Genomic DNA, 19,011 nt, shown 5'->3' on the forward strand with positions numbered 1-19,011 from the left:
TTTCTCACCTGATGGCCCCCCTGCGACTGTGCCTGTCTTAGGTTGTTCCTCCCTTGAGGAATCTTACCCGTCTCTGGCTAACCAGTCATCTTCTGGGGCCATACAGGGAAATCTTAAGTTGGTAAGTGAGAGAGAAGCCTTATTGTTTGAAAAGGTTAGCTTTCTACTTCTTTGCATATTTTATTCCCTGTGGCTTCTATGCCCAGCATTTGTCTTGAGGTGTCTTTACCACTTGGAAGAATTATGATACTCGGTAAATTCAATATGAGGCATGAATTCTACTTAAGGGTTATAATTAGGAAGGAAGAAGAAAAGCTATAGAAGTAGCAGGTGAAAGAAAACCTGGGAAGATTGATTATTTCTTTGACATACCTTCTTGTAGAGTAACTTCAGCATGTATAGGTTTTAAACTACCAATTAAATTGCACACACACATTAACATAATAGGAGTACAGTTACGTAACCAAAGCATACCTGTAATTACCAGCCATCTCCAGTGAAACCAAGAAAACCAGTTAGGCACCTTAGGCATTTGTGAAAACTTATCTATAATATGGTGAATATTGTCCAACTGAACTTGAACAGTCTGTGAGAAACCAGACAAATTAAAACAACCCATTCCTGGGGACTGTTAACATCCCATATGTTCTTTTAACAGTAAACAGTCTGTAGTTGTAAGATTTTGGAGTGCTACAATTTGCACTTCTCTTAATTCTTGGTTGAGTTCCAACAGTTTAGATCCAGTCAAATTTGCTGTTTTGCTGTATGCACAGGCCAGCTTAGATATCTCCTTCTTCATTCCCATGGCAAGTCCAGGAACTGGTGGGATGAGTGCATCTACACCTGTAGCAGTGCATGGATCTTTGTTGGGGTTTTTTGATGTTCATCTTCTGGCATGAGTCTTCCCGAGAGTGCTGATGTTGGAGGTTCTTTTTCATATCGTATCTTAGTTCATTTTCGGGGTAGCCAAATTAGGCTTTGATCTTCTGTATAAACACAAACAGACCCTATGCCTACACTTTTATATGCCCTTTATATCATTGTGTAGAACTCATTGGAGGTCACCACACAGGAACTGCTTTTTTTTTTTTATCATTAATCTACCCTTAAATGACGAATATTTTGTTTACTAGGCTCTCCCCTATACCAGGTCCCCCCTATATACCCTTTTACAGTCACTGTCCATCAGCGTAGCAAAATGTTGTAGAATCACTACTTGTCTTCTCTGTGTTGTACAGCCCTCCCCTTTCTCCTACCCCCCCATGCATGCTAATCTTAATACCCCCCTTTTTCTCCCCCTCCCTTATCCCTCCCTACCCACCCATCCTCCCCAGTCCCTTTCCCTTTGGTACCTGTTAGTCCATTCTTGAGTTCTGTGATTCTGCTGCTATTTTGTTCCTTCAGTTTTTCCTTTGTTCTTATACTCCACAGATGAGTGAAATCATTTGGTATTTCTCTTTCTCCGCTTGGCTTGTTTCACTGAGCATAATACCCTCCAGCTCCATCCATGTTGCTGCAAATGGTAGGATTTGCCCTTTTCTTATGGCTGAGTAGTATTCCATTGTGTATATGTACCACATCTTCTTTATCCATTCATCTACCGATGGACATTTAGGTTGCTTCCAATTCTTGGCTATTGTAAATAGTGCTGCGATAAACATAGGGGTGCATTGGTCTTTCTCATACTTGATTGCAGCATTCTTAGGGTAAATTCCTAGGAGTGCAATTCCTGGGTCAAATGGTAAGTCTATTTTGAGCATTTTGATGTACCTCCATACTGCTTTCCACAATGGTTGAACTAATTTACATTCCCACCAGCAGTGTAGGAGGGTTCCCCTTTCTCCACAGCCTCGCCAACATTTGTTGTTGTTTGTCTTTTGGATGGCAGCTATCCTTACTGGTGTGAGGTGATACCTCATTGTAGTTTTAATTTGCATTTCTCTGATAATTAGCGATGTGGAGCATCTTTTCATGTGTCTGTTGGCCATCTGTATTTCTTTTTTGGAGAACAGTCTGTTCAGTTCCTCTGCCCATTTTTTAATTGAGTTATTTGTTCTTTGTTTGTTCAGGCGTGTGAGCTCTTTATATATTCTGGACGTCAAGCCTTTATCGGATGTGTCATTTTCAAATATATTCTCCCATACTGTAGGGTTCCTTTTTGTTCTATTGATGGTGTCTTTTGCTGTACAGAAGCTTTTCAGCTTAATATAGTCCCACTTGTTCATTTTTGCTGTTGTTTTCCTTGCCCAGGGAGATATGTTCAAGAAGAGGTCACTCATGTTTATGTCTAAGAGGTTTTTGCCTATGTTTTTTTCCAAGAGTTTAATGGTTTCATGACTTACATTCAGGTCTTTGATCCATTTTGAGTTTACTTTTGTATATGGGGTTAGACAATGGTCGAGTTTCATTCTCCTACATGTAGCTGTCCAGTTTTGCCAGTACCATCTGTTGAAGAGACTGTCATTTCGCCATTTTATGTCCATGGCTCCTTTATCAAATATTAATTGACCATATATGTCTGGGTTAATGTCTGGATTCTCTAGTCTGTTCCATTGCTCTGTGGCTCTGTTCCTGTGCCAGTACCAAATTTTCTTGATTACTATGGCTTTATAATAGAGCTTGAAGTTGGGGAGTCAGATCCCCCCTACTTTATTCTTCTTTCTCAGGATTGCTTTGGCTATTCGGGGTCTTTGGTGTTTCCATATGAATTTTTGAATTATTTGTTCCAGTTCATTGAAGAATGTTGCTGGTAGTTTCATAGGGATTGCATCAAATCTGTATATTGCTTTGGGCAGGATGGCCATTTTGACGATATTAATTCTTCCTAGCCACGAGCATGGGATGCGTTTCCATCTGTTAGTGTCCCCTTTAATTTCTCTTAAGAGTGACTTGTAGTTTTCAGAGTATAAGTCTTTCACTTCTTTGGTTAGGTTTATTTCTAGGTATTTTTTTTTTGATGCAATTGTGAATGGAGTTGTTTTCCTGATTTCTCTTTCTGTTGGTTCATTGTTAGTGTACAGAAAAGCTACAGATTTCTGTGTGTTGATTTTGTATCCTGCAACTTTGCTGTATTCCGATATCAGTTCTAGTAGTTTTGGGGTGGAGTCTTTAGGGTTTTTTATGTACAGTATCATGTCATCTGCAAATAGTGACAGTTTAACTTCTTCTTTACCAATCTGGATTTCTTGTATTTTTTGGTTTTGTCTGATTGCCGTGGCTAGGACCTCCAGGACTATGTTAAATAACAGTGGGGAGAGTGGGCATCCCTGTCTTGTTCCCAATCTCATAGGAAAAGCTTTCACCTTCTCGCTGTTCAATATAATGTTGGCTGTGGGTTTTTCATAGATGGCCTTTATTATGTTGAGGTACTTGCCCTCTATTCCCATTTTGCTGAGAGTTTTTATCATGACTAGATGTTGAACTTTGTCAAATGCTTTTTCAGCATCTATGGAGATGATTATGTGGTTTTTGTCTTTCTTTTTGTTGATGTGGTGGATGATGTTGATGGACTTTCGAATGTTGTGCCATCCTTGCATCTCTGGAATGAATCCCACTTGGTCATGGTGTATGATCCTCTTGATGTATTTTTGAATTCGGTTTGCTAATATTTTGTTGAGTATTTTTGCATCTACGTTCATCAGGGATATTGGTCTGTAGTTTTCTTTTTTGGTGGGGTCTTTGCCTGGTTTTGGTATTAGGGTGATGTTAGCTTCATAGAATGAGTTTGGGAGTATCCCCTCCTCTTCTATTTTTTGGAAAACGTTAAGGAGAATGGCTATTATGTCTTCCCTGTATGTCTGATAAAATTCTGAGGTAAATCCATCTGGCCCGGGGGTTTTGTTCTTTGGTAGTTTTTTGATTACCGCTTCAATTTCGTTGCTCGTAATTGGTCTGTTTAGATTTTCTGTTTCTTTCTGGGTCAGTCTTGGAAGGTTGTATTTTTCTAGGAAGTTGTCCATTTCTCCTAGGTTTCCCAGCTTGTTAGCATATAGGTTTTCATAGTATTCTCTAATAATTCTTTGTATTTCTGTGGGGTCCGTCGTGATTTTTCCTTTCCTGTTTCTGATTCTGTTGATTTGTGTTGACTCTCTTTTACTCTTAATAAGTCTGGCTAGAGGCTTGTCTATTTTGTTTATTTTCTCGAAGAACCAGTTCTTGGTTTCATTGATTTTTGCTATTGTTTTATTCTTCTCAATTTTATTTATTTCTTCTCTGATCTTTATTATGTCCCTCCTTATGCTGACCTTAGGCCTCATTTGTTCTTCTTTTTCCAATTTCGATAATTGTGACATTAGACCTTTCATTTGGGATTGTTCTTCCTTTTTTAAATATGCTTGGATTGCTATATACTTTCTTCTTAAGACTGCTTTTGCTGTGTCCCACAGAAGTTGGGGCTTAGTGTTGTTGTTGTCGTTTGTTTCCATATATTGCTGGATCTCCATTTTGATTTGGTCATTGATCCATTGATTATTTAAGAGCGTGTTGTTAAGCCTACATGTGTTTGTGAGCCTTTTTGCTTTCTTTGTACAGTTTATTTCTAGTTTTCTGCCTTTGTGGTCTGAAAAGTTGGTTGGTAGGATTTCAATCTTTTGGAATTTACTGAGGCTCTTTTTGTGGGCCTAGTATGTGGTCTATTCTGGAGAATGTTCCATGTGCACTTGAGAAGAATGTGTATCCTGTTGCTTTTGGATGTAGAGTTCTATAGATGTCTTTTAGGTCCATCTGTTCTAGTGTGTTGTTCAGAGCCTCTGTGTCCTTACTTATTTTCTGTCTGGTGGATCTGTCCTTTGGAGTGAGTGGTGTGTTGAAGTCTCCTAGAATGAATGCATTGCATTCTATTTCCTCCTTTATTTCTGTTAATATTTGTTTCAGGTATGTTGGTGCTCCTGTATTGGGTGCATATATATTTATAATGATAATATCCTCTTGTTGGACTGAGCCCTTTATCATTATGTAATGTCCTTTGTCTTTTCTTACTTTCTTTATTTTGAAGTCTGTCTTGTCTGATACCAGAATTGCAACACCTGCTTTCTTCTCTTTGTTGTTTGCCTGAAATATCTTTTTCCATCCCTTGACTTTAAGTCTGTGCATGTCTTTGGGTTTGAGGTCAGTCTCTTGTAAGCAGCATATGGACGGATCTTGCTTTTTTATCCATTCTATTACTCTGTGTCTTTTGATTGGTGCATTCAGTTCATTTACAATTAGGGTGATTATTGAAAGGTATGAACTTATTGCCATTGCAGGTTTTAAGTTTGTGGTTACCAAAGGTTCATGGTTCGCTTCTTTACTATCTTACTGTCTAACTTAACTCGCTTGTTGAGCTATTATACACGTGGTCTGATGATTCTTTATTTCTCTCCCTTCTTATTCCTCCTCCTCCATTCTTCATATGTTGGGTGTTTTGTTCTGTGCTCTTTTTAGGAGTGCTCCCATCTAGAGCAGTCCCTGTAAGATGCCCTGAAGAGGTGGTTTGTGGGAGGCAAATTCCCTCAACTTTTGCTTGTCTGGGAATTGTTTAATCCCTCCTTCATATTTAAATGATAATCGTGCTGGTACAGTATTCTTGGTTCGAGGCCCTTCTGTTTCATTGCATTAAGTATATCATGCCATTCTCTTCTGGCCTGTAGGGTTTCTGTTGAGAAGTCTGATGATAGCCTGATGGGTTTTCCTTTGTAGGTAACCTTTTTTTTCTCTCTGGTTGCCTTTAATACTTTGTCCTTGTCTTTGATCTTTGCCATTTTAATTATTATGTGTCTTAGTGTTACCCTCCTTGGATCCCTTGTCATGGGAGTTCTGTGTACCTCTGTGGTCTGAGAGGCCATTTCTTCCCCTAGTTTGGGGAAGTTTTTGGCAATTATTTCTTCAAAGACACTTTCTATCCCTTTTTCTCTCTCTTCTTCTTCTGGTATTCCTATAATGCATATATTGTTCCTTTTTGTTTGGTCACTCAGCTCTCTTAGAATTCTTTCATTCCTGGAGATCCTTTTATCTCTCTCTGCATCGGCTTCTCTGCATTCCTGTTCTCTGTTTTCTAGACCATTAATGGTCTCTTGCATTTTGTCCATTCTGTTTTGAAGTCCTTCCAGAGCTTGTTTTATTTCTGTATTCTCCTTCCTTAGTTCTTGCATATTTCTCTGCAAGTCCATCAGCATGGTTATGACTTTTGTTTTGAATTCTTTTTCAGGAAGACTGGCTAAATCTATCTCCCCAGGTTCCTTCTCAGGGGAAGATGTAGCAGATGCCAAAGCTGTCTGGGTTAGTCTTGTCTGGATCATATTTTTTTGCCTTTTCATGTTGACAGGTGCTATTGACTGTCAGCTGGGAGGGCCAAACTTTTCACTTGCTACTGGCCTTTCTTTACTGGGACAACTGCGACCCCTAGTGGCTTGTGTTGGGTAATTGCGTGTAGGCTGGGTCTTTGTGTCTTGCCAGGCTGAAGTGTAGGAATTTTCCTTTCTGCCTTTCTGTGGGCGTGTTTTGCCTTAGGCTGTTTCTCTGCTTTCGCAGCGCCGGGAGGGGTAATGGACTGGGGTGGGGGGCTGTTTGGCTGTTTACCTCCGTGAGGGGTCTCAGAGCTGTTGCCCAGGGGGTTAGTGCGCCCAGTTTTCCCTGTAATTTCCAGCCACTGGGCTGTGACCTGTGTTGTTTCCGTCTAGCTGTTAAATCCCTGTCCCTTTAAGACTTTCAAAGAGCACTGGCTTTTCTTTGTCACAGGGGCATCAGCTTCGGCACCCGCTCAGAGGTCTTGCTGTCCTATTTCCCTAGTTTCCAGCCCTCTACACATGCACTGTGTCTGCGCTCTGGTGTGGGTGGCTGGGACTGGGTGTTTAGCAGTCCTGGGCTCCCTCTCTCTCCCTCCGAGAGCTGGGGGGAGGTGTGCTGGGGTCCCGCCGGCCGGGGCTTGTATCTTACCCCTTTCACCAGGCGCTGGGCTCTTGCACGTGTCGATGTGGTCAGGCTGTTGTCCTGTGTCTTCTGGTCTCTCTTTTAGGATTAGTTGTATTTGTTGTATTTTCAAAAATATATATGTTTTTGGGAGGAGATTCCCACTGTCCTACTCACGCCGCCATGTTGGCTCCGTCTCCGGAAAGCCACAGATTTCTATGTGTTAATTTTGTATCCTGCAACTTCGCTGAATTCTGATCTTAGTTCCAGTAGTTTTGGAGTGGAGTCTTTATGGTTTTTTATGTACAATATCATGTCATCTGCAAGTAGTGACAGTTTAACTTCTTCTTTACCAATCTGGATTCCTTGTATTTCTTAGTTTTGTCTAATTGCCATGGCTAGGACCTGTTAAATAACAGTACTATGTTAAATAACAGTGGGGAGAGTGGGCATCCCTGTCTTGTTCCCGATCTCAGATGAAAAGCTTCCAGCTTCTCGCTGTTCAGTATGATGTTGGCTGTGGGTTTATCATATATGGGCTTTATTATGTTGAGGTACTTGCCCTCTATTCCCATTTTGTTGGGAGTTTTTATCATGAATAGATGTTGAATTTTGTCGAATGCTTTTTCAGCATCTATGGAGATGATCATGTGGTTTTTGTCCTTTTTGTTGATGTGGTGGATGATATTGATGAATTTTCAAATGTTGTACCATCCTTGCATCCCTGGGATGAATCCCACTTGGTCATGGTGTATGATCCTCTTGATGTATTTTTGAATTCGGTTTGCTAATATTTTGTTGAGTATTTTTGCATCTACATTCATCAGGGATATTGGTCTGTAGTTTTCTTTTTTGGTGGGGTCTTTGCCTGGTTTTGGTATTAGGGTGATGTTAGCTTCATAGAATAAGTTTGGGAGTATCCCCTCCTCTTCTATTTTTTGGAAAACGTTAAGGAGAATGGGTATTATGTCTTCCCTGTATGTCTGATAAAATTCTGAGGTAAATCCATCTCGTCCAGGAGTTTTGTTCTTGGGTAGTTTTTTGATTACCAATTCAATTTCTTTGCTGGTAATTGGTTTGTTTTTTCTGTTTCTTCCTTGGTCAGTCTTGGAAGGTTGTATTTTTCTAGGAAGTTGTCCATTTCTTTTAGGCTTTCCAGCTTGTTTGCATATAGGTTTTCATAGTAGTCTCTAATAATTCTTTGTATTTCTGTGGGGTCCGTCGTGATTTTTCCTTTCTTGTTTCTGATTCTGTTGATGTGTGTTGACTTTCTTTTTCTCTTAATTAATCTGGCTAGAGGCTTATCTATTTTGTTTATTTTCTCAAAGAACCAGCTCTTGGTTTCATTGATTTTTTTTTTCTATTGCTTCATTCTCCTCAATTTTATTTATTTCTTCTCTGATCTTTATTATTTCCCTCCTTCTGCTGACCTTAGGCCTCAACTGTTCTTCTTTTTCCAATTTCGATAATTGTGACGTTAGACTATTCATTTGGGGTTGTTCTTCCTTCTTTAAATATGCCTGGATTGCTATGTACTTTCCTCTTAAGACTGCTTTCACTGCGTCCCACAGAAGTTGGGGCTTTGTGTTGTTGTTGTCATTTGTTTCCATATATAGCTTGATCTCTATTTTAATTTGGTCGTTGATCCATTGATTATTTAGGAGCATGTTGTTAAGCCTCCATGTGTTTGTGAGCCTTTTTGTTTTCTTTGTAGAATTTATTTCAAGTTTTATACCTTTGTGGTCTGAAAAGTTGGTTGGTAGGATTTCAATCTTTTGGAATTTACTGAGGCTCTTTTTGTGGGCCTAGTATGTGGTCTATTCTGGAGAGTGTTCCATGTGCACTTGAGAAGAATGTGTATCCTGTTGCTTTTGGATGTAGAGTTCTGTAGATGTCTATTAGGTCTGTCTGTTCTAGTGTGTTGTTCAGTGCCTTTGTGCCCTTACTTATTTTCTGTCTGGTGGATCTGCTCTTTGGAGTGAGTGGTGTGTTGAAGTCTCCTAGAATGAATGCATTGCATTCTATTTCCTCCTTTAATTCTGTTAGTATTTGTTTCACATATGCTGGTGCTCCTGTATTGCGTGCATATATATTTATAATGGTTATATCTTCTTGTTGGACTGACCCCTTTATCATTATGTAATGTCCTTCTTTATCTCTTATTACTTTCTTTGTTTTGAAATCTATTTTGTCTGATACTAGTACTGCAACACATGCTGTTTCTCCCTGTTGTTTGTGTGAAATATCTTTTTCCATCGCTTGGCTTTTAGTCTGTGCATGTCTTTGGGTTTGAGGTGAGTCTCTTGTAAGCAGCATATAGGTGGGTCTTGCTTTTTATCCAGTCTGTTACTCTGTGTCTTTTGATTGGTGCATTCAGTCCATTTACATTTAGGGTGATTATTGAAAGATATGTACTTATTGCCATTGCAGGCTTTAGGTTCGTGGTTACCAAAGGTTCAAGGTTAGCTTCTTTACTATCTTACAGTCTAACTTAACTCACTTATTGAGCTATTATAAACACTGTCTGATGATTCTTTATTTCTCTCCCTTCTTATTCCTCCTCCTCTATTCTTCATATGTTGGGTGTTCTGTGCTCTTTTGTGTTCCCTTTGACTGCTTTTGTGGGTAGTTGATTTTATTTTTTGTCTTTAGTTAGTATTTGGTTGGTCTGCTTTCTTTGCTGTGATTTTATTTTCTCTGGTGACATCTATTTAGCCTTAGGAGTGCTCCCATCTAGAGCAGTCCCTCTAAAATACCCTGTAGAGGTGGTTTGTCGGAGGCAAATTCCCTCAACTTTTGTTTTTCTGGGAATTGTTTGATCCCACCTTCATATTTAAATGATAATCGTGCTGAATACAGTATTCTTGGTTCAAGGCCCTTCTGTTTCATTGCATTAAATATATCATGCCATTCTCTTCTGGCCTGTAAGGTTTCTGTTGAGAAGTCTAATGATAGCCTCATGGGTTTTCCTTTGTCTGACTGCAGGTGACCTTTTTTCTCTCTCTCCCTGCCTTTAAAACTCTGTCCTTGTCCTTGATCTTTGCCATTTTAATTATTATGTGTCTTGGTGTTGTCCTCTTTGGGTCCCTTCTGTTGAGAGTTCTGTGTGCTTCTGTGGTGTGAGCAACTATTTCCTCCCCCAGTTTGGGGAAGTTTTCAGCGATTATTTCTTCAAAAACACTTTCTAACCCTTTTTCTCTCTCTTCTTCTTCTGGTACCCCTATCATGTGGATATTGTTCCTTTTGGATTGGCCACACAGTTCTCTTAATATTCTTTCATTCCTTGAGATCCTTTTGTCCCTCTCTGCATCAGTTTCTCTGCATTCCCGTTCTCTGATTTCTATTCCATTAATGGCCTCTTGCACTTCATCCAGTCTGCTCTTAAGTCCTTCCAGAGATTGTTTTATTTCTGTATTCTCCCTCCCTCCTTGCTCCTTTAGCTCTTGCATATTTCTCTTCAGGTCCATCAACATGGTTATGACCTTTATTTTGAATTCTTTTTCTGGAAGATTGGTTAGGTCTATCTTCCCCAGCCCTCTCTCAGGGGTTGTCTTAACTATTTTGGACTGCACTAAATTCTTCTGCCTTTTCATGGTGATAGCAGTGGCTGTAGGCTGGTAGCGTGTGTGTCAGCTGGGAGAACAAAGTCCTTTCCTGCTTGCTGGTCGACTTGCCCTTCTCCGCTGCCTGTGTCGGTTACCTGCACACCTGGAGCAGCCTCCAGGTTAATCCCCTAAGCTGCTGTGGGCAGGGTCTCCATAAGAGCGGCGCAGAGCCCTGCGGGGAGTGGCAGGCATACCAGGTGCACTCTCCTGCGAAAGTGGCGCCCCTCCTGGGCAGCTGTGTGCCAGCAGCGGCCTTTGGGTTTGGCCTGGGTGGCTGTGCATCAGGCTGAGATTCTGGGCGGCTGCTGGGAGCACGGCTGCTCCTGGGCTGCTCCTCTGCCACTGCTGCCAGCTCCCGTGGGCCACTCCCGGGCCCTCTGGCTCCGCCACCGCTGGTGCGTGCAGGCTGCACTCAGGCCCCTCTGCATTAATATTCTTTCATTCCTGGAGATCCTTTTGTCCCTCTCTGCATCAGTTTCTCTGCGTTCCTGTTCTCTGATTTCTATTCCATTAATGGCCTCTTGCACTTCATCCAGTCTGTTCTTAAAGTCCTTCCAGAGATTGTTTTATTTCTGTATTCTCCCTCCCTACTTGCTCCTTTAGCTCTTGCATATTTCTTTTCAGGTCCATCAGCATGGTTATGACCTTTATTTTAAATTCTTTTTCAAGAATTCAAATTTGAATTCTTTTTCAAGAATGGGCCACTCCCATGCCCCTCTGGCACCGCCTCCACGGGCTTGCACAGGCCACTCCCAGGCCCCTCTGGCACCGCCACCCCCGGCACGCACTGCCGCTCTCCCACTACTGGGCTGGTGTGTCGGGGTCTGTGCCAGTTGGGGGAATGACTGGCAGGCTGCTTATTGCCATGAAGGGCTTCAGAGATGTGCTGCCACCCAGGGGGTTAGGTAGCCTAGAGTTCCCTGGGATTCCCATGTGCTGGGCTGAGTGTGCCAGGATGACTTCGTCCAGCTGTGGGGTCCCTGTCCCTTTAAGACTTGCAAAAAGCACTCACTTTTCTTTTGTCTCAGGGGCGCCAGTTGCGGGGACCTGGTCACAGGTTTTGCTTTTCCATTTCTCTAATATCCAGCACCCTGTGCACCGTGTGTCTGTGCTCTTGGTGCAGATTTCTAGAGCTGGTTGTTTAGCAGTCCTGGGCTTTCACTCCCTTCCCGCTCTGATTCCTTTCTTCCCCCTGGGGTCTGGGGTAGGTGGGTGTTCGGGTCCCACCAGGCCATGGCTTATATCTTACCCACTTCGTGTGATGCTGAGTTCTCGCAGGTGTAGATGTAGCCTGGCTGTTGTACTGTGTCCTCTGGTGTCTCTTTTAGGAATAGTTGTATTTGTTGTATTTTCAAAACTATATATATTTTTGGGAGGAGATTTTTGCTGAACTACTCATGCCGCCATCTTGGCTCCCTTCTCAACCCTTGATTTTTGCCATTGAGACCTGTGTGGGACTTCTGACCTATGGTCTGTAAGAATATAAATTTGTTTGGTCATAAGCAATTAAGTTTGTGGTTATTTGTTATGACAGAACTGAAGACTAATATGCATTAAATGCCTTTAAAAAAATCCACTCATTTCCTTTTAGTGAGGTTCCAGGACATAGAGAAGTTAAATGTGTGCATTCAACCCACCATCTTTAACCAGAAGTTTCCATTCACACCTATTTTGTCTCCACTCCTTCAAGAAATGTTTGAGTCACTTTCACCTTCTATGCTGTTAAATCCATTCTTGTTTTCCTTGACTGTTTGACATTTTGAAGCTAGTTGTCTACTCTGTCCCTCCTCCTTGAGAAACTCTTCTCTTGGTTTCTGTGATGGTACACACATGGCTTCCAATGCCATCTTTATGCTGATGTCTCTGATATTCTATTGCCAGCCAAGGGACTCCCCTTTTGAGCTCCAGATGCTTAGGATCAATCCCTCACTTGACACCTTCATTTGGACATCTCACATGCTTCTTCAGTTGACAGAATTCTTGATTTTCTCACTATACCCTTCTCTCCTATGAGCTTTCCCATCATTATCCATGCATTTATCCAACCCAGGAACCTCAGATTCATCCTCAATTCCTTTCTTCCTTTAACCCACTGGAAAATTCTGCCTCCTAACTCTTTCTAGAAGGCATCTACTTCCTCCATCTCTAGGTGCTCCTTGGTGCAGACCACTGCCATGACCCCCTCCGTTATCACCAGGACCACACTGGTAGCCTGAGTCCACTCTGGCCCAGCTGCCATCAATTCTCCCCAGAGCTGCCCTGGAGATCGTTTCAAATGTCAATCAGATTTACCCTCTTCCCCCACTGAAAATCCTCCAAAGGCTCCCAATCCCATCTGGAATAAAATTCATCCTCTTTACCATGGCCCACTAGGTCAATATGATCCAGGCCTTCCTGTCTCTCCATCACTCTCCATCCTCTAGCCACACTGACCTGAAATGTCCTCCCGCTCCCCAAACTCTAGTTGCCTCTGGGCATTTGCACTCTCTGCTCTTGTGTCCGGGATACTCTTGCTCTACTCCACCTAGCTCCTTCTCATTCTTTAGGTCTCAGATGGAATGTCTGTACCTCCTCAGTTCACCTCATGCTAACAGGGTCTCTCCCAGACCATACCTCAGGTTATTTCCTTAACAGTGGGTTTTGAAAATTAATGATCATATTTATTTGTTTGTTTGTTTGTATTTTGTTTGGCTTCCCCATTGCAGAGAAGCCCCATGAGAGCAGAGATGGTATTTTCACCATATAGTCCCTAGTGCTAGCCCTCTGTGGAATGAATGAATGCGTGAATGAATGAACACACTGGGCACCTATTATGTGCCAGGTGCTTTCATGTATACCAAAGATTTCACTTTCACAACTTATGAGGTTGTCACAATTGGACTACATTTCCCAGTTTCTCTTACAATGAGCTGTTCTGGCCAATGAGCATGGGCAGAAGCCAAGTGGGCCACTTCCAGCTTTGGCTCATAAAAACCTCACGTGTGATCACTGTTCTCCTTCTTCTTCATCTGCCAGTGGCTGTCAGCAGTGGATTCAGAAGCCCTGGGTGACAACTGCATCACATGGGAGGAGCCTGGGTCCCCAAAAGACTGAGTGGAGCAGAGCCTTCCCCACACCTAGGCCCCTCTAGACTTTATGTAAACAGGGCAGAGGTGTTCCTGTTTCAAGTCCTGGTGATTTCCAGGCTTATTTGTTACAACAGCTCACCTCATCTTCATTAATACATCAAAGCACTCTGTGTAGGTGGCTGGCGAGCAGCCCTGTGGGTGACACTTTGGCTGACAAGCTTTTATCAAATGCAGATGTACTCTGTGGGGCAGCTTCTTCCCTCATCCACAACAGAAGCCAAAGGCTCTGTGCTCACACCTCTGGAAGAGCACATTGCGCTACATGTACGCTGTCCTGGCCTCACGAAGCTGTAAGCTCCTCCAGGGAAGTGCTTGTGTCATGCTCCTCTGTGGCCTCAGTATCCAAGGGGCCTCAGGGAAAGCTTGTTGAATCTACAAATGAGTGGGCTGGTAGCCTGCACCCCTCACTGCCTCTCTGTCCCTAAAAGTGCCCAATAAAGTCCAACTCTTTAATCTGACAGAAGCGCAAAGAGAAGAAAATCACTTCTCTGGAGTCATGGAGAGACAAGATGCTGCAGAATCAGAGTGACCCAGGGCAAGCCGCTATTAGTAGTGAATCCTGGCACCTTCCAGGGGCTGGAGAAAGGCTGAGGAGGGCAGGAGTGAGGGTCATTTCCTTTAAGCCCCCAAGTGGGCACAAACCTCCCTGCAGTAGGAAAGGAATGCTCCAGAACCTTCCCTCCTACCCTCCCCAGCTAGCATTGCCTGGCTCCCACAGCCTGGGTGTCCACATCACTCAGTATTTTTAGCTTCACCACCTGGCACCTGTGGTCACTGTCTGCCCAGCCTGGTGGTGTCTCCACCCCAGACCTTAAAGGGCCAGCACCTACCAGCTGGATGCTGGCTCCTGCAAACACAGGCCACTCTATCCCCAGGGCAGAAGTGGAGGAGCATCCCCTATTGGGGGGCTCCCTAAAGTCGGAGGTGGGAGACGAGTGGGAGGGGAGGAAAGCAGGATCTCTCCTGGGTGCCTGACCCTAAGGCTTGGGCCTCTCTCATTCTGGGGCTTCCCAAATGCTGGTTTGCTGGAGCTGCTCACATGGGGCACTAGTTAAATCACACAGCCATCCCCTTTCCAGGGCAAGGCCTAGGAGCATGTATTTTTAAACACTCAACTCAGATGATCCCAATGTCCTAACTCCCCATGTCATAGTCATTCATTTATTCGATAGTATTTCTACCTCCTACTACAAAAATGATTTTCTCAGGAGTCTATTCTTCGGGGTTCAAGAAGTACTTCCACACCTGTAATCCCATTAACTCTCCTAATTTAGCTCTGTTTTGCTTTAATTCCCAACCCCAGCGCCTGCTCCATTGCCTGTGGATCAAGTCCTTGCCTCAGTAGCCAAGGCTTCTTGCTGTCTGGCCCCTGTGGGCCCTTACCAGCCTCATCTCCCCTATCTTTATGCAATTTCTTTTTCATACCACAGGGCCTTTGCTCCTGGCCTTCCTGCCGCCTGCCATGTCCTTTCCTCCACTTCACTCACCACCAGGGAGAGGACTTGGGCTCTAAGGCAGCCCCAGCAGGGGATCCAGAAGCAGACTTTCCTCCTGACTCCCTAGCAAGTGCACCCACGCCCATCGTGGTGCCCACCATTCTGGAACCTGATCTGTTTGCTTGTCTGTGTTCTTAGCAGGCAGTGACCCTGTGAGGGCTGGGGCTCCAGCCCCCAGCTTAGGCCCTGGCACTCGGTGGGTGCTCAGTCACTGTTTGCTGAATAAAGAACGGTAACTGTGGCACGGAGCATCCCCCCATTTCACAGATGAGGAGACAGAGGCTCACAGAGGGAAAATAATAGACCTGAGGTCCAACAGAGAAATTCAGGGAGGAATCTGGCCCAGGCTGCAGAAGCCCACATCCTCAGCCTCCTGAGGGGGCCTGGAGGGGGCACTGGGCTGGCTCTGAGACTGCCCTTCTCCTCACTTAGGGCAATGCTGATTCAGGTGTTGATGGAGACGTGGGAGGGCTGGGCTAGAGCAGAGGTGACCCCTGTCTTCCCTGCAGATTTTCCATCCATTCCTGGAGCCTGTGGTCACAGCTTGGGTAATGCACTTGGCTGGAGTCTGGGTTTCCCTGGAGGTGGGGGTTGGGGAGAGCTGGCAAAAGGGACAATGGTTCCTAGGGCATGAACCTCCCCCACGACACACTGCACAATACCTCTCCTACATAAGTACCCTGAACTCACACCCACTGCTACAAACATGTATGCACACTCACAATCACACATACTCATTCCCAAATACCCGCACAGCCACAGAAACCATTCCCTCCCCTTGCCCCCACTCTCGCCCTTTCTTTCACACACACACGTGGGCACACACACACACACACACACACACACACACGTGCATATTTACATGCAGACTCACAATTCAACAAAGACTGAATGTTGTTACGTGTCAGTGGAGCTCAGTGGGGAAAGGTGGCTCTTTCCCAAGGCCCAGCCCTATGGCTGGAGGCACTGTAGCTGGGCCTTAGGATGGGGTGGGGGCTTCCTGGAGGGCTTCCTGGAGGAAGAGGTACCACAGATGAGCCAGGAGAAGGAAAATCTGGGCAGTTTCAGTGGGGGTGAATACAGGGGAGCAGAGTGAGATGAGGTAGGTGGGGTTGGCTCAATAAAGCAGGACTTGAATGCCCAGCTGAGTGTCAACTTTGTCCTGTGGGAGCTGGGAATCACAGAGGGCTCTGAGCAGAGGGACCACTGTGGGAGAGGATAGGAAGGTCACTTTGGGGCCAGGGTGGGAGAGACACGGGGTAGGCCTTGGTGACAATCAGGTGGGAGATCCAAGAGTCTGATGCAGGGGGGTGGGCAGTGAGTGGTGGACAGAGAGACTCAGCAGCAGGTCTGCCAGGCAACGAGGGGCCCCAGGTCTGAGCCCTGTGCCCTCCCCCTGCCCACCTGGGCACTGACCTCTGCAGTGGGCTGTCTTCCAGCAGTAGCTCCTCCTCCTCCTGGTGAAAGCAGACGAAGCAGAAGGGGGGTGCATCCTCCACTCCGCAGCCCAGGGACCAGGCTGGGGGCAGCGGCAGGATGGGGCAGGGGTGGCTGCTGGTGGTCTCGGCAGCATCATCCCCAGCCTGGGCAGGAGTCCCCGAGCTTGAGTGCTCCAGGGTCAGCAGCCTGCTGGCCTCGGGGCCCTGTGCCTGCCCCCCTGCCACCTGCGCCTTTTCACTCAAGTTTCCCGTCTCCTCCGTGTGTGGAAGAGCCGGTGGCTCTGCCTGCCTGATGGGGACTCCTGTCCTGGCCACAGCACTTGCAGCCACAGGGCTGGGCCTCAGAAAGCAGCTTCCAGCCGCCTGGCCTCAGGTGGCTTGCTGTTGGACAAAGGTCCCACAGGGCCCCTCGCTGTCCTTTATGGAGCACTCAGCCCCTTGGCTGCCCGCTCAGCCATGCCTGTCAGGGTTGGGCCTGGGAGGGCAGGCTTGCAGATGCCCCGGCCATCTGTTCATCTGTCTGTCCAGGCGTTTGCTCCTCCCTGTCCAGCCAGCACAGCAGTGGAGGTGGTTTCCCTAAGAAAGTTTGTCCTCCCCTCCTGGGGAAGGTGGCATGGATGGCCTCCAGGAGAGAGGGTTAGGACCTGAAGCTGAGAGGTGGGTGACAACCGGAAGAGGCTGGTGCAGCATCCACGCTGTTCCCTAGAAAACTTCTGGCCCCTGGAGTCCTGGCTCCTACTGGAGCTTGCTCCCTCTGCTCCTGCTCCCTCCAACTCCAGTGGCTGCTCTGGCAGACTGGCTTGGCTGTGGGTATTAATAGCTCCGCATTCACGCTGAGAAGCGGGGAAGTTAACTCCTTCACTGCCATAACTGGGGAGGCCAGCAGGGCAGGTGGGTGGCCACAGGGAGCACAGGGAAGGGCACTCAGCCTGGCCCCCACCTGTGCCTGGCCTGCCTCCATAAGACCCTCAGATGCCACCTCCTCACAGGAGTCTTTGTGCAGCACTGGGCATCTGGATCTTGGTCAGATTGCCAAGGGCATCTCCAGGGAGCTGGGTGGGACTGAAGGCTCAGGGCAACATCCCTGGATGGGAAGGGCTCTGAGCTTACACATCCACCCCTCAACTCACTAGATGCTCCCTCCCCGACCATGTTCCCTTAACAAACAGTCACTATTGCTAGCTTTGGGTCCAGTTCCATCACTGGCTTCCTGTCAGACCCCTTCAACCCACCGCCAGATGAACTGCATGCAGCCCGGGTGGGACCCAGAGATGGACTATGCCAGGCACTGTGCTGGGTGCCTGGACACCCAGCAATGAACAGGGTGGGCACTTCCTGCCTTGGTAGGCTTGTGTATCATGGCAGGGGACCAAATCCTCCCCCTCCAGACAAGGACAGCCCCGGACACCAGTATGTGGTGTGGATTCCAGGCTGGGTTTCAGCCCCACACAACTCCTCTGCAATTTACAACATGCACAGCCATTCACAGTGGAGGCACCAATAAACAAATGAAAAAATAAATTCAGACTGTGAAAAGTGCTATGGAAAAATAAAACAGAGAGATGTGAGAGAGGCTGATGATGGGGAGGCAGTTTGATAGGGTGCTCAGAGAAGACCTCTGAGGACCTGACATTGGAGCTGTGACCTGCAGGAAGAGAAGCCAGTCAGAAGACCTGGAGGGAGAACAGGATGGGGAAGAGGGATCAGCAGGTGCAAGGGCCCAGAGGCAAGAACTAACTGGCATGTTTGAGGCGTAGCAGGAGGAGCAGAGGAGGAGGTCTTTAAGCTGGGTCTTAAAGAGTGAGTGGAGTTTTCGAGGGGGCTCAGGAGGTGGTACCAGCACAGAGAACAGAGTATATATATATGCAAAAGCTCAGAGGCACAAAAGGCTGGATGAAGCCCTGCAAGGCAGGAGGAAGGTGGAGGTGATGTGGTCAGAGACATAGGAGGTATTCATTCTAGAGTTGCCTCTCCCAGGGCTCTGAGGAGGAAGAATGGGTGGGAGGAGGATGCAAGTGGGAACTTGCATCAGCTGAAGGCTGAGGAGGTGGGTCAGGGCAGAGAGACTTGGAAGTAAACATCTACATTATTGAATTGAATTCCACTGGTGGAAAGGACAGATCTGGGCCTCTTTGGCCAAGAAAAGGTGGGGGGTGTGGGTACACAGCCCCAACATAGAGTTGTTCAGGCTGCACAGGGCAGCCTGGCAGATGGTGAGTGGGGGCCTATAGCCAGTGCTTCCTCTGCTCTGCCAAGCCTTGCAACCTTTAGAACTGTGACAGCATGGTGGGGAAGGAGGGTGTCGCTCTTTTCCAATTGGTCTACCCAAAAGGGTGCCTTTTTCTTACTGGTCGGTCTGAAGAGGGCCTTTTCAAAAATTAGTCTGCCTAGAGGGGTCCCTCTTTTGAATTGGTCTGTTCAGATGGCATGCTTTCATCTAATTGGTCCATCCACAGGG

General features: G+C 45.8%; 1 protein-coding gene across 2 annotated transcripts in view; it reads right to left on the reverse strand.

Moving 5' to 3' along the window:
* SBK1 (SH3 domain binding kinase 1) overlaps window positions 1-17,335 on the reverse strand; it is a 69,532-nt gene extending 52,197 nt beyond the window's left edge. For both annotated transcript variants that reach the window (XM_036992480.2, XM_036992481.2), the window contains exon 1: window positions 16,531-17,335. The gene's annotated coding sequence lies outside the window, so the exon portion shown is untranslated. The remainder of the gene's footprint in view (window positions 1-16,530) is intronic.
* Window positions 17,336-19,011: the final 1,676 nt, after the last annotated feature.

Source organism: Manis javanica, chromosome 10, assembly GCF_040802235.1.
Source record: "Manis javanica isolate MJ-LG chromosome 10, MJ_LKY, whole genome shotgun sequence".
NCBI lineage: Eukaryota > Metazoa > Chordata > Mammalia > Pholidota > Manidae > Manis > Manis javanica.